The sequence below is a fragment of the Phoca vitulina genome, unplaced genomic scaffold, assembly GCF_004348235.1.
Source record: "Phoca vitulina isolate PV1807 unplaced genomic scaffold, GSC_HSeal_1.0 scaffold4, whole genome shotgun sequence".
NCBI lineage: Eukaryota > Metazoa > Chordata > Mammalia > Carnivora > Phocidae > Phoca > Phoca vitulina.
Genome location: NW_022589707.1, coordinates 30,547,154 through 30,560,922, shown reverse-complemented (window position 1 = coordinate 30,560,922; position 13,769 = coordinate 30,547,154). Strand labels below are relative to the sequence as shown.

At 36.8% G+C, this 13,769-nt stretch overlaps 1 protein-coding gene across 2 annotated transcripts in view; it reads right to left on the bottom strand.

Annotated features, from left to right (window-relative positions):
* The window catches only part of IMMP2L (inner mitochondrial membrane peptidase subunit 2), an 877,737-nt gene that overhangs the window by 709,504 nt on the left and 154,464 nt on the right, over window positions 1-13,769 (bottom strand). The window lies entirely within an intron of this gene.

The window sequence follows — 13,769 nt, the reverse complement described above, 5'->3', positions numbered from 1 at the left end:
GTGGTAGTAGTAGTAGTAGAAGAAGAAGAAGAAGTAGCAATGGTAGTAGTAGTAGTGGTAGTAGTAGTAGTGGTAGTGGTAGTAGTAGTAGTAGAAGAAGTAGCAGTGGTAGTAGTAGTAGTGGTAGTGGTAGTAGTAGTAGTAGTAGAAGAAGAAGTAGCAGTGGTAGTAGTAGCAGTGGTAGTAGTGGTACCATGGTAGCTGCCCCTAACCCTTCAGCACTTCTCCCTCAATCCATATAAATTGGCATCATAAGAAGTTCCCTCTGGTCAGTTAATGAAAGAGAAAAAAAGGTGGGTCTTTTTCATTCATAAAAGGACCTGCACTGAGCTGGCAAAAGCTAGGTGTAAGTGGTCACTACACAACACCACCCCTCTCTAGTGGTCCTGAAACACACTGGTAAAGAGAAAATCTTCCACTGGGAAGAACTTTAGGAGGCATGGCCTGAGGTAGGGGTATACACTGGTTAATCGTTAGTGGCTTAGGAGTTGACAGGCTAGACAAGAACTTAGAACAAATTGGAAAACTGGTTCAGTTTATGGGGCCAGCTGGGTGGCAGTAACCTGCAAATTTGAGATGCTGACCTATAAAATGAAGTAGATGCTTACAACTAGTAATGCATATATGGTGCCATCTTTTCCTTCTGAAGGTATGCCAAGTGGAGTAGTCCCTGTATTTTCTTTATGTCTAATTAAAAAAAAATATTGGCAGTATGTTTCCTAAATTTGGTGAATAGCATGAAATTACAGATTCACAAAGCTCAGTGAACCACAGTAGGAAAATTACAAAGAAAATCACACCTATGAATGCTATAGTCGAACATAAAACTAAGACAAAGAAAAACACCCTAAAAGCATCCAGAAAAAGTAGACATTACACACAAGAGGGCAATTACATCAATTTTTAAAAATAAGTTTTTTAATGGAAACATAACACATACAGAAAGGGGCACAAATGTAATTATTTGGCACGACTTATCACAACGTGTGAAGATAACTATATAACCACCACCCACATCAATAACTACAACACTAGTCTGCCCCTTCTTAGTCTTTACTCTTATTCCTTCCCAAAGGTAATCATTACCCTGGTTTCTAAAACCAAAAATGAGGTTTGCCGGTGGTTAACCTTTATATAAATTGAATACGTGATGTATTCTTTTTTGTCTGGCTTCCTTTAACATCCTTGAGATTCATCTTTGTTACCTGGACCAGTTGTTCATTTGTTTCCATTGCTATACAATGAATGATTATATCACATTTAATGAATATACCACAATGTATTCATTGTACTGTTGATAGACATTAGAGGTGTTTCCATGTGGGGCTATTAGGAGGAGTGCTGCTACGAACATTCTTGTGTACGTCTTTTGGTGTACACATGTATGCATTTTTGTTGGGCTCTCTATTACACCTAATAACCCAATTGAAGAATTTTTTGGTCTCTGAAACTTTGGACTTAGTGGTTTTGGAGGTCTTAGCACTGAACGGAGGAAAATGGTTTCAGTGAATTAGAAGTGGACTTGCTGCTATACAATGGAATAAATGTAACTATATGTGGAAAAAAGGAGGAAGATACTGACATTTGAAAGCAGCAGGGGAAGCAGTGCCCTGCTCTCAGCATTTCGGGCACATTAGGAAGTAGTTCAGAAATCGTGAACAGGGCTCATAGCACTATCCTGTGCCCAAGTGGGTCCCTGACCACACATTTAGATACTCCAAAAAGATGTCAAGAGGTAATTTTCATTGATAGGACTAGCAGTACCACTCCAAACTGTAAAATGTTTAAGTGGTAACTAGAGAATGTTTGATCTTTTTATTGTTGTTTTTAAAGGCAAATGTCCTGCATGGTTTGCTATGGTTTCTTCATACAAAAATCATTTCACTCTACTCTGCATTACTTGGCTGTCACAAGACATAAAATGAGCTGCAATAAGAAGAGCTTTATTGAGAGGAGGGAAAAGTATACATTTCTGGTCCCGTACCCAGATCACTACCCTCACCTAAGGCATGATTTACCCTTTCCAGTAAAGTATCTGTACAGTTCAATTAATACCCTCTGTCAATCAGAAATAAATTTTGGTTCAGAGAGGTGGGGTAAAGCAGCAGACTCAACCTAACAACCGCTCCATATGAATACTAGATCATTCTGGAGTAGCCATCTCAACAACAAACAAATCTTCATAGCAGAAATGATGTCTCCATGAGACTGCCCATTTCTTCAGTCCTTAATATTACTTGTCTTTTTGGACTCATAGATTCATTCACTCAACAAATGTGAGCTGCATACCTAAAATAAGCCAAGCACTTTCGGTGGCCAACTATTTTAAAATGGTGGGTGTGTGTGTCTGTGTGTGTGTGTGTGTGTGTACACATACGTATACACAAACACACATTATAGACATTGGCCCTGTGTGGCCTCCAGTTGGGAATATTTCTAAGCATGCCAACTATTTAAATTCAAGTGTGAATGTACGTGTATTTGTGTGTGAGTGAGTTTGTATTACAGAGAGAGAGAGAGAGAAGGAGACGAAGAATGGGGTAAGAAGCAACTAAAGTTGTATTAGACAAGGACAGCAGAAATCATAAAAGACTCATGAGAAAATGTGACCATATTTAAAGTACAATAATGAAATGAGCCTTCACTCACTTCTCTCCTCTGTACAATCACATTCACTGCTCATCAACTGCTTTACCCATACCTTGTGTGCTCCTTACAGGTTATATATAATCAAGATCTACCTTTAAAAGCTATTTGCAAAAGTGTCTATGCCATAAACTTTTGGCTGACAAGTAATTATATATATCTTCCAAAAGAAAATCAAGCATAAAACCCCACAAGGAAAGATGAGAACTGATACCCCTGTTTCACAAAGGAGGCAAAAGAGATTTAACCAACACCTTAAGTTTCTGTCTCACCATCCATTAATTTTAAATTTGATTTTGCTTTTTATATCACAAAGCACTCATTCAAAAATAGCAGAAGAACCCCTATATCCATATGTTGTCCTGCAAAAAGAGAAGAAAATACTATTATTTGTATTTCTTGTTCAAATACTCTAAGAATAAAAGAACTGTTTTCAGAAATGATGAGGTTCCTGCAGATAACATTTACCCACTGGATTTGAGGCTTTTTTGTGACATAAAGTGCAGAGTACTTTGAGGATGGTTACAGATTCAATGGCACAGAAAAGGCTTTTAACTTTGGCTCATTTCCTCTGACCACCATGCCTCCATTCTAAATTATAACCTCTCAAAGCTACAGATCCTTTAAAACTAGCTTTTAAACTGCCTTTCCTTAGTATCATCACAAAATAAGAACACTTTGTTACTTGAAAATAAAAGTACAAAATTATCGGACTCAATAACTGTTCTCATTATTGCAAACCAATAAACAAGGCTCAACAAAAATTGTTTTTGCTAATAGCTATCACTTATTGAATGGCCAGGAAATAAATCCAAAAGAAACCAAAGAAAGATCTGCCTTAACAATAAAATGGCTTCTATTCAGAAACTATATTTAATATCAGAAATGACCAGAACATAACCCAGTGCTATTATTATCATCCTTAACAGAATCTTAAGCTAAGCACTAAAATCCTGTCATTCATATCTTAGAATAGTAAAAATTTTGAGAAAACAAAACAAAAAAAGAAACCACTAAACCACGAGAGAATCCCATTTTTAATTAGGAATGTCTTTTACGATATAACCCATAACAAATACTACCTCCTCTGCTGAATTTTTTTTTAATCACTGCAGCACTTTATATCCATAGAAAAATAATAATAGGAATAGGAAACATAAGAAGGATCTGGGCCCCTTCCCCTTGGTTGAGACTGAGGAAGTAGTTGGCAAGGCCAGCAAAGCCTAAACCAAATATTCAACCAGCTGGTTGGGGATAGTAGGGCCAAGTCAAGTTGGTGACCCACATAGCTGAGAGACTGGTTTTATACAGGGGGAAATAAGCAAATAGGTAAACATTTAAGGTTAATAGGATCCAGGCATAGAGAGATAGAGAGATAGAGAGATATCTCTAGATAGATACATATATAGAGAGAGAGTTTATAAAAACTGTATTTCCTAATTTCATTCCCTGAGAAGACCTAGCAGGAATGATACTCCAGTAGCAATGAGCATCTTTAGAACCCAGACCTTGGTTTCTAAATGTCTAAATGTCATTCTCCATTAAAAGGAACCAGAATTTCTTAGTAATTCCAAGGCTGGAACAAGAAAAGTATAAGACAAGCCTGACCACATTTTAACATGATGAACTAAGAACACAACATCACTTCTATAGTAATCCTGCCCAAAATAATCTGAACCCATTCATGAGGAAACATCAGATAAAACCAAATAGAGAAGCATGATTTGGTTGAACTCTTCCAAAATATCAAGATCATGAAAGATGAGAGAAGAATAAGGAACAGTTCCAGATTGAAGGAGACCAGAAAGCCAGGCAACTAAACACAAGGTGTGATCCTGGTTTCTGGACTCATAAAGAACATCACTGGGACAACTGGTGAGTTGTGAATGAGATCTGGGGATTAGATGGTAATATTATATTAATATTTATTTTCTATTTTGATTATTATATTGGGGTTATGTGGAACAACATCTTTATTTTGAGGAAATACTCACTGAAGTACCAAAGGAATACTAGGGCATCATGTCTGCAATTTTTACTCTCAAGTCAAAAAAAAAAAAAAAAAATCTTCAAAACAAGAATGTATCAGAGTAAAGGGCGAGGGAGAAAGAGAGAGAGAGAAGAAAGAGAATATGGTAAGGCAACTGTAGTAAAATACTAATAACAGGGGAATGTGAGTGAAGAAGTTCTTTGTCCTGTTCTTGAAATGTTTTGCTGAGCTTGAAATCACTATAAAATAAAAATTTTAAAAAATATATCTATTTATAAATGTTCATTTACTATTAAGAAAAGTCTTAACTTTCTATGAAGGGCCACAATCTGCTATGAATTAAAAAAAAAAAAAAAAGGATATGCTGTGGCTAGAGGCAGAATACAACCTACATAATTCAAAAAGCACTTAAACCAAATAAGGACGTTAAAAGGTCTTTTATCATCAATATGTCTAAAAAATGTGAACACTTGCCTGATTAAAGGTGATGTATACTGGGAATTATAAATACCATAAGGATAAAACTGCAGGAAATCCCTGATAGTCATAGGAGAAAAAGATTGGCGTAGACAGAGGCGTCTCCCACATGAGCCTCACTGCCGTGGGCAGGGAGTGTGGTCAGAAGACAGTCTCCAGGTCCAGAGAATTCAATCTCCTGCAGCTGCAGACAGCAGCCCCCCCCCCCCGCCATGGGGGCCACCCACATTCCCCACAACAAAGCGGGGCAACGGGAAGCAACCCTAAGGGCAATACTACCTGAGTTTCCTGGGGCCCGCTGGGCAGTTCGGCTTCTTTTTCTGCCCAGTCCTGCAGCTCCCCCTTCCAGGCAACGCACACAACCCCTGATGCATATCTTGCACCCCAAACTCCATCTCACTGCTCACCTCTGGGGAGCCCAGCACACAGACAAGGACTTCCTTTGTTATTTGATGAAACATAGCTTGGTATGGACACCTTTTACAGTTCAGCCTTGTGAGTGGGTCATGTAATTTCTGACTCACAAGACAGCCATGAATTTTTTTTTTCAGCCGTGAATTTTCTTAAGGTGAATTCTGCCCCTAACTCTCATCCATTTACCTTCTCATGCTGTGTGACAAAAGAATTGTACTTTCCCCTTTTCGTGTTACCCAAAAATAAAAGATAATCATTATTTAAACAACAAATTTCCCTCTTATGGTCCATTAGCTCCTGCTGCTTGTTCCTGTAGTGAAATTGAAATATAACAAAACGATTTCCATGGCAATAGATAATAATCTAGTAAATGTGAATTTCTGGCTTAGCAACAGAACAAAATAGGAGGAGATTATGGGACTGCAGTGGGACTAAATTTCAATTTCTGTGTATTTTTAGCATCACATTTTAAAACAAAGCAAACACAGACAAATTCATATACACAGAAATATGAAGAGTCAAACTCTAATTATAGGATAAGTTTAAAAGACAGATCTCAATGATCAATTCGTAATATTACTCCCTACCATTACTGCCAAAATACATTGAATTATCATAAAAAAATTTACTTGTAAATTTGAGAATTCTTAGAGGTTTTATTTGAAAGTTTATTATCTACTTTAACACCAGTTCCAACTACTAATACATTCCATTATGTTCATTTTTAGTAGTAATTACAAATATGGATTATGATTAATATATAAATGAAAGATTCTCAAAAGACCTCCAAGTCTCTACAAAGCCCAGGAACAAAGGAGCCAGAGAATTTGTGAACTTCACAAATACAGCAGCAGATCTCACCTGATACCTAGGGAGCCAAAGCTCTCCATTCCCCCCGTGAAACACGCACACCGAAACGCTGGGGCAGCATGCTCTGTTGGCCAGTCTACTATGCACGTGCTCTCCCTACATCCCGACTTATACACTCACCGAGAGTCAATGTTGTGTTCCCACACTTATTGCCAGTTGTTCTTGCTATAATGGCATAATTAAACTGTTCACAATCTGATGAAATATAAGTGCAAAAAGGGAAGAATTATTGTATCTAAGAAAAATAACTACCATGTTTTACAAAGATCTTTAAAGATGAATCACACACAAAAAAAAATACGAACAAATTGAGTATGAACAAAGCTAGACTTTGGACAATTAAGGAAACAATTATTCGTATCTAAAAAGTATTCTATGCTCAGATTGCTTTGTGTCTTAAATTTTTGTTCTTAATAACCCAAACTGCAAATTGTAGATAATGCACTGTCTGTGCTTTATTCAATAATGACTATGCAAAACACCAAGCTGTTGAAAGGAAAAAGCTCCAGCCTTATAACAAAAAAATGACAGACAAATAAAAAGTGAGACAAACATGTGAGTTCAAGGAAGCCTAGACAGAATTCTTTAATATTAGTAATACAAACACACCTCTGTCTGATTTGCCCCCACTCTCCAGGTGGGATTCTAGCCTTTGTAGGGCTGGCACTGAGCACAGCCCCCTTGTCCTTGACCTGCAATAAGCACTGCTTCAATCACAGACTAATTCTTCCTGGCTGGCAGCGAAGGCTTAAAAGGTGTTCTTCCCCTGCTTGCTTCACTGTCCTCTCCTTGCTTTGCACATATGGATTCCACATTACCCACTTGATTTCACTTGTATCCAGCAGATCACATCAACAAACTGTACTTTGTCTTTGGTCATCTGCTACCCAAGGTGGGCCTCAGACAGGAAGGTATTCTTTAGCCCCAGAGTCACATGGGCAATTGCTTAATTGAACACACTTCCAATCCTTTAAGCACCTCTGTCAATGGATATATTGGCTAACCAGGAAAATGTCTACCTAGGCGACTCAAGCCTTTTTTTCCTAGTCTAGCCACATTTTAATGGTTGATGTTCCCTGCCCACTGAAAATGTACAAGAGCGACCAAAAACACAATGTTCTGCCATGGGCCCAGCATTTGTAGATTTAGATCCTAAAGCACCTTATTGGACTACTTTTTACTCCAGTCTATCAGTTTAACTTCCTTAGCTTCCATTGAACTCACTTCCAATCAACTTATTATACCCTTACTTCCTTCCTCCAATTTTCTGGCCTTTAACTCTGTGTTTCTCCAAATTATGGTTGAGCTGCTTTTACTCACATCACTTCTGACACCAACGAATTCTGACTACAACCAGATGTCCTACAATTCAATTTACTTCTGATACTAATTCCCTAGAGTTAGCATCAGACTCCACAGGTTCAAGGGCTCAGTCCCCCAAGACTGACCACTTCAGACATCAGTCATAAGACACTCCATCAAACTTGCCTACACAGCCAAGGAGGGATCCCCAACCCCATCCTTTCAGATCCAATAATCTGTCACAATGGCTCAGAAAACTCTGAAAAATATTCTCATAACTATTACTGGTTAATTACAAGGAATACAAATGAACAGTCAGGTGAAGGAGGTACATGGGGCAAGGTCTGGAAGGGTCCCAAGCACATGGGTTTCTGTCCTCAGAGTTGGGGTGTGCCACCCTCCTAGCATGTGGGTGTAACTCTCAAGCTCTCTGAGCCCTGTCGTTTAGGGATTTGTATGGAGGTTTCACTACCTAGGCATGGCTGATTACATCATTGGCTATGGGTGATTTACTCAATCTCTAGTCCCTCTCCCTTCCCCAGAGGTTGTGTGATGGCTTAAAGTTACAAGCTTCTGGTCAAGGCTTGCTATTCTGGTGGACCAGCCCCCATCTGAAGCTATCTAGGGGCCCACCAAGAGTTGCCTCATTAAAACAAAAGATGCTCATATTACCTTTATCACTCAGAAAATTCCAAGGGATTTAGGAGCTCTGTGCCAGGAACTGGGAACAAAGACCAAATATCTCTATATAATAAAAGAAAGCATTAACTTTTTCCTTTTTTTCCAAGGATCACCTTACAAGTCCTAGCTCTCTGCAACTATGATTAGATATACTAATACCATACTAGATATTGCAGTATCCAGCCCCAGCAACTGCTCCCCTTGTATTACCTTTTGAAAAAAAACCTTCCATTCCTCCTTCTCTTCCCTCTTCCATCCTCAAGTTTGTACCAGCTAATAGGCAGGATTTAAATCACAACATGTTTTCAATTAGACTTATACCTTGTTGTCTACTGTGCTCAGGGAATATGAAATCTGTAAACTCTGCATGCTAGTAAGGGTTATTTTATTTTGTTCCCAGAGTCTCATGTATAAGAATTGCTTACGGTTCAGTATGTCTAGAAAGAACATTCCCCTAGTAACAACTTATCTATTTCTCAATATCCATTTACTGTTTTACTTTAAAAATCCTCCCCATCACCAATCCTCACTGCCAGGAATACAACTTTGCAATCTAATGTCTAATTAAAGCTTAGCATCTGCTTACAGAAAAAGCTATCCCTCCCTGAAGACTGACAGACCCTTTGGAATCCTATTTTTTTTACTCTCTGTTCACATAAATGGGTGTTGTACACTTTTCCCAAAAAGGACAGTCCTAAACATAGCCAAGAGATGCAGGGAAGACACCCACCTTCATTCTGAATTGAAGCACTCATTGTTTTTTTATTTCCATGTTCACACATTTGTAAAATTTTCTCCTTTCAGTGATAATAACCTTTTTAAAAACCAACCTTCAAGATAGGAACCAGCTACTGATCAATCTACTAGTCAAGTCTCATATCTACCACCCAATGCATTTCATTTATTACAATTCTTTAAATATTTTGTCATTTCTGGCATTAGGATATATGTTGCAGTCAATCATAGTATAGTCTAAGTGACAGTATTTTTTCTTTCTTTGAGGCACATAAAATAAGGATGCACCTGAGATTTGATAAAATAACTTCCTCTCCCAAAAGGCTCTGGTTGACCACTAGAGATAATCCATGTGAAGCAGCAAGCACTGGAGATGGCATATGGTAAGTGCTCAACAAATCTTATTTGCTATCATCATCATGTTTCTAAACCAATAACTGACGTTTCAGAAATAAAGGTAAATTAAGTTAGAGTTCAGATACATTCCCCTTATTCTACTTTTTTCTCTGGGTGCCTTTTGTTTATTGGTTTCTGTCCTAATTTTCTAAACTTTCTATCTGTCTCCATGTGAAAGAACAGTAAAAGAGTTTGATGGAATTGCTAAAGGTTGTGCTAAATGACAGCTCATAGTATTCAAGCTCAGTGGGTTGGGATATTTTCATATCAAATGAATTTAAACATCAGATCCTTTAACTAGCTACCAAATCAAAAAAGTAGGAATTTCATTGGAAAACAGACTATAAGACAATTCCATAGTGAGGAATCTTTGAAAATGGCTCTAATCAATCATCTTTTTCCCCAACTAAATGTACCAAGACCTATTTTTAAATGATGTGAACTATTTTCTTTCACATCACTCTTCTACCCTCAGCCATTTTTTTCTATTTCCATAAACAGTAACTTGAAATAGATTTCTGCTTCAATTAGAAAGCAGTCAATTGATTTTAAAAATTGTAGACCAATTTTATTTGCCTACATATTACTACATATACTGTTTTACTTTGTACTGATTTATACAGTCATTTTGGAATTATTTTACCTGTCAATGAATGTGGAAGTATAATACGAAATATCCAGATTTTAATGAAAAATATAATACAGCTACAGGATTTCTAAAAGTGAGCAAATAAGGCAAAGAGTATAGCTTTTTGGTATTTTTATATATGAAATTGTTTCTTTATTCTGCTCTTCATGGTTTTTGCCTTTCTCATATTTAAAATTACTTAATTGAAAGCATAGTATAATTTCATCTCTAGTCAGGTAAAAAACTATACAGCCAACTGTAGTAACATTATTCTGTAACATTCTCAAGCAAAAACTATTAGATATTGATTCAACTTGGACCCTCACCTGAGCAAACTTTAATTCTAATTATTGGATTTTGATGTATCATATTGCCTTAAGAACAGAGAAATAGAGTTGACAAATCATTTGTATAAGTACAATATGATTATAATTCAATATAGATTGCTAGTCCACAACTTTAATTTTTTCTCACTAAAATGTATGAGGCAACAGGAAACACGAAAAGCATTTTTAAATTCTAAGAAAAATCACATTTAAGACACATTTTCACAATACACAGTCTATGTTCCTCTAGTCTTTTGTCTATACATACATAATTTATTTTTCAAATATTGGCAGGGGCACCTGGGTGTCTCAGTTGGTTAAGTGTCTGCCTTCAGCTCAGGTCATGATCCCAGGATCCTGGGATGGAGTCCCACATTGGGCTCCTCGCTCAGCAAGGAGTCTGCTTCTCCCTCTGCCTGCCGCTCCCCCTGCTTGTGTGCTCTCTCTCTCTCTCTCTCTGACAAATAAATAAATAAAATCTTTAAAAAAAAAAAAAAAGCGTCTGCCTTTGGCTCAGGTCATGATCCCAGGTGGGATAGAGCCCCTCATGGCATCAGGCTCCCTGCTCAGCGGGGAGTCTGCTTGTCCCTCCCCCTCTGCCTCTCCCCCCAGCTTGTGCTCTCCCTCTTGCTCACTCTCTCTGTCAAATAAATAAATAAAATATTTTAAAAACATAAATAAATAAATAAATAAATAAATAAATAAATAAATAAATATTGGAATTATAGCACACACCATCTTGTAACTTTTTTTAAAAATCTGACCATATAATAGCAACATTTTCAATATCCTTACATAGTCTTCAAAAACATGATTTTTGAATGGCTGCAACTGTTGCAATCCAGCATTTGGATAGGTCAAAGTTTATTTAGCAGATGACCACTTTGGACATTTAGGACATTTACTGCCATAATAATGCAAGAGTCAACAAACCCTTTGCTCTGGTCTCTAATTTGTTTCTTAGGAAAAATTTCTAGAAGTGGAAAATGTTAAGTAAAGTCATGTAAACATTTTCCAGGCTTTTTATGCCCACCACCAAACTGTCTATTCATGACCTTTGACCACTTTCCTTCAAAGTCAATGTTTTTTCTCCCCCCACCCCCCTGCTTTTTTTTGTGTATGTGTGTGTGGCTGTTCTTCATATATGAGTGATAGGTTCGATATTGCAAATACTTTTCAAGGTTCTCATTTGCTTTTAAATATCATTTCAAGTTTTTGACAAATAAGAGATATTTATTTTACATAATCAAATCTATCAAACTTTCCTTCATCGTAACTTTGGTTTTATATCAAAGAAAGCTTTCCTCACCCTACTATCAAATGATTCAGCCATACCTTCTTCAAAGTATTTTACAGTTTCCATTTTGGGTATTTATTTTTTAACTCATCTAAAATATATTTTGCATATAGGATCAGTGGAGAGCTAATCATGTTCTTTTCAGACAAAATTGTTCTAACACACCAAGTTTAAACCATCAACACTTTTTAGATTAACTGTATTATTAATGGTCTTTTCACACTTTATAAAACCTCTTTTTTTGTGTTTTTTTAAATCTAGGGTATAAATATGTAGTAGTATATCCTATGTTTTTAGCTTCTTTCCAGAGCACAGAATCCAGACTCTCCTTCATTCCTACTCTCTTATGCTATCAGCACTATGAAGTAAAAGAATCCTATATTATATCCTATACTATAAAGAAAAAGTTTATGTTTTGGCTCAATATAGAGATATGCCAAGTACGTCTGTAATGTCCTATTTTATTTTTTTTCTTTTCTTTGTATTGTATTTTTTAACATATTTTTTATTATGTTATGTTAATGATCATACATCATTAGTGTCCTATTTTAAAAAGTGGACTAAATTCCTCTAGCTATTGAACAAGATTCAAAAGTAAAAGCAGAGGATAAAGTTACCTAAATTCTATCTTAAACTACCATGAAAAATGCCTGCACTATCTCCAGGACACCAACACAGTAGAGAGTGAGCTCTGATGAAATGTCAGCTTGCCCCAGAACCATTTCCTGGCCCCAGTCCCACAATCCAGCTGGTTGAGGTACCTCTCCTGGGGCTTTCCAAGCCACCTGAACATGTCTGATCCAACACTTATAACCCTGTATTCCACTTTCTGACTTACCAGCAAGTTTCCCCACTAACCCATTAGAGCCTCAGAAGTAAAAACTTTATCTCAAATATCATTTTACCCCTATCACCGAGCTAATAGTAAGCAGTTTGTAAATACTTGTTAAGTGAATGCATGGGTGCAGGATTTCAAGACTTCTAGGCTCTTTCAGGTCTGTCAATGATTAATGATTAAAATAACAAACAAGTCATTTAACCTTTATAAGTCATGGTGTCAAATTCAGAAATGACTTTTTTCTTAATAAGATTATCTATTGAATTTCTTCAAGATCAAAATTCTGTAACACATGACCTCTATTTCCAGAACCCAATCTTAGACTCCCTGCTGCTTCATCGCCTCCTTGATGGTATTCCCTAGCTCTGACCAGTTTGGTCCTCCTAAACTGTCTTGACCTTCTCCACCGTACCCCATTGTCCACTTCAAATGTTCCTACCTTGTTCTCCTTAGGGTTTTTCTACGTGATCAACCCCCTCTGTAATCTGAATGACAATACCTTTCACTGTGCCTTCTTTGTGCTAAGCTCACATGCTGGTGTACTGCATGGTTTAATGGGAAGGTATTAGTGATGTGAGGTGTTCAGGCACTAGGTCTGTGGAGCAGCTCTCAGCCTAGCCTGCCTACATCTTTGGAAAAGCATAGAGCATGAGGCATGATTGCATTTCTACTCTGAAATAAATTATCTCTGTAGTAAAGGCTATTTTATAATTTTACTACTCACATTTCCATAATGATCACCAACAGAAAGGACACTTATCATTTTTTAGAATCACACCAAAGAAAAAAAGGACTAGACTGATAAGCCCTTCTCAGATCTATTCTAATAAAGAAAGGTTTTGTTTTGTGTTTGTGTTTTCCACTTTTTCTGCTCATCTCTATTTTTTAAAATACTTCCATAAATTTTCAGAGTAACATCACTTTGGACTGAACAGACTTGCTTTTATTTTTTAAGAATTTGATGACATGTGGTGAGATTGTGTATCTTTTTGAGATGCCTTAAAATTTCAGCTTGTTCTAAATGTAACCCAAGTTATAACATGAGTTAAAACAAAGTCTATAAAAAAGAAAGAAAGAAAGAAATCTGTAAAAATATAATTCTAATTTGCTAGTGAATGTTTATATACCAATATTAAGAACAGCATTTTAATTCAACAAATGTTTTCTAT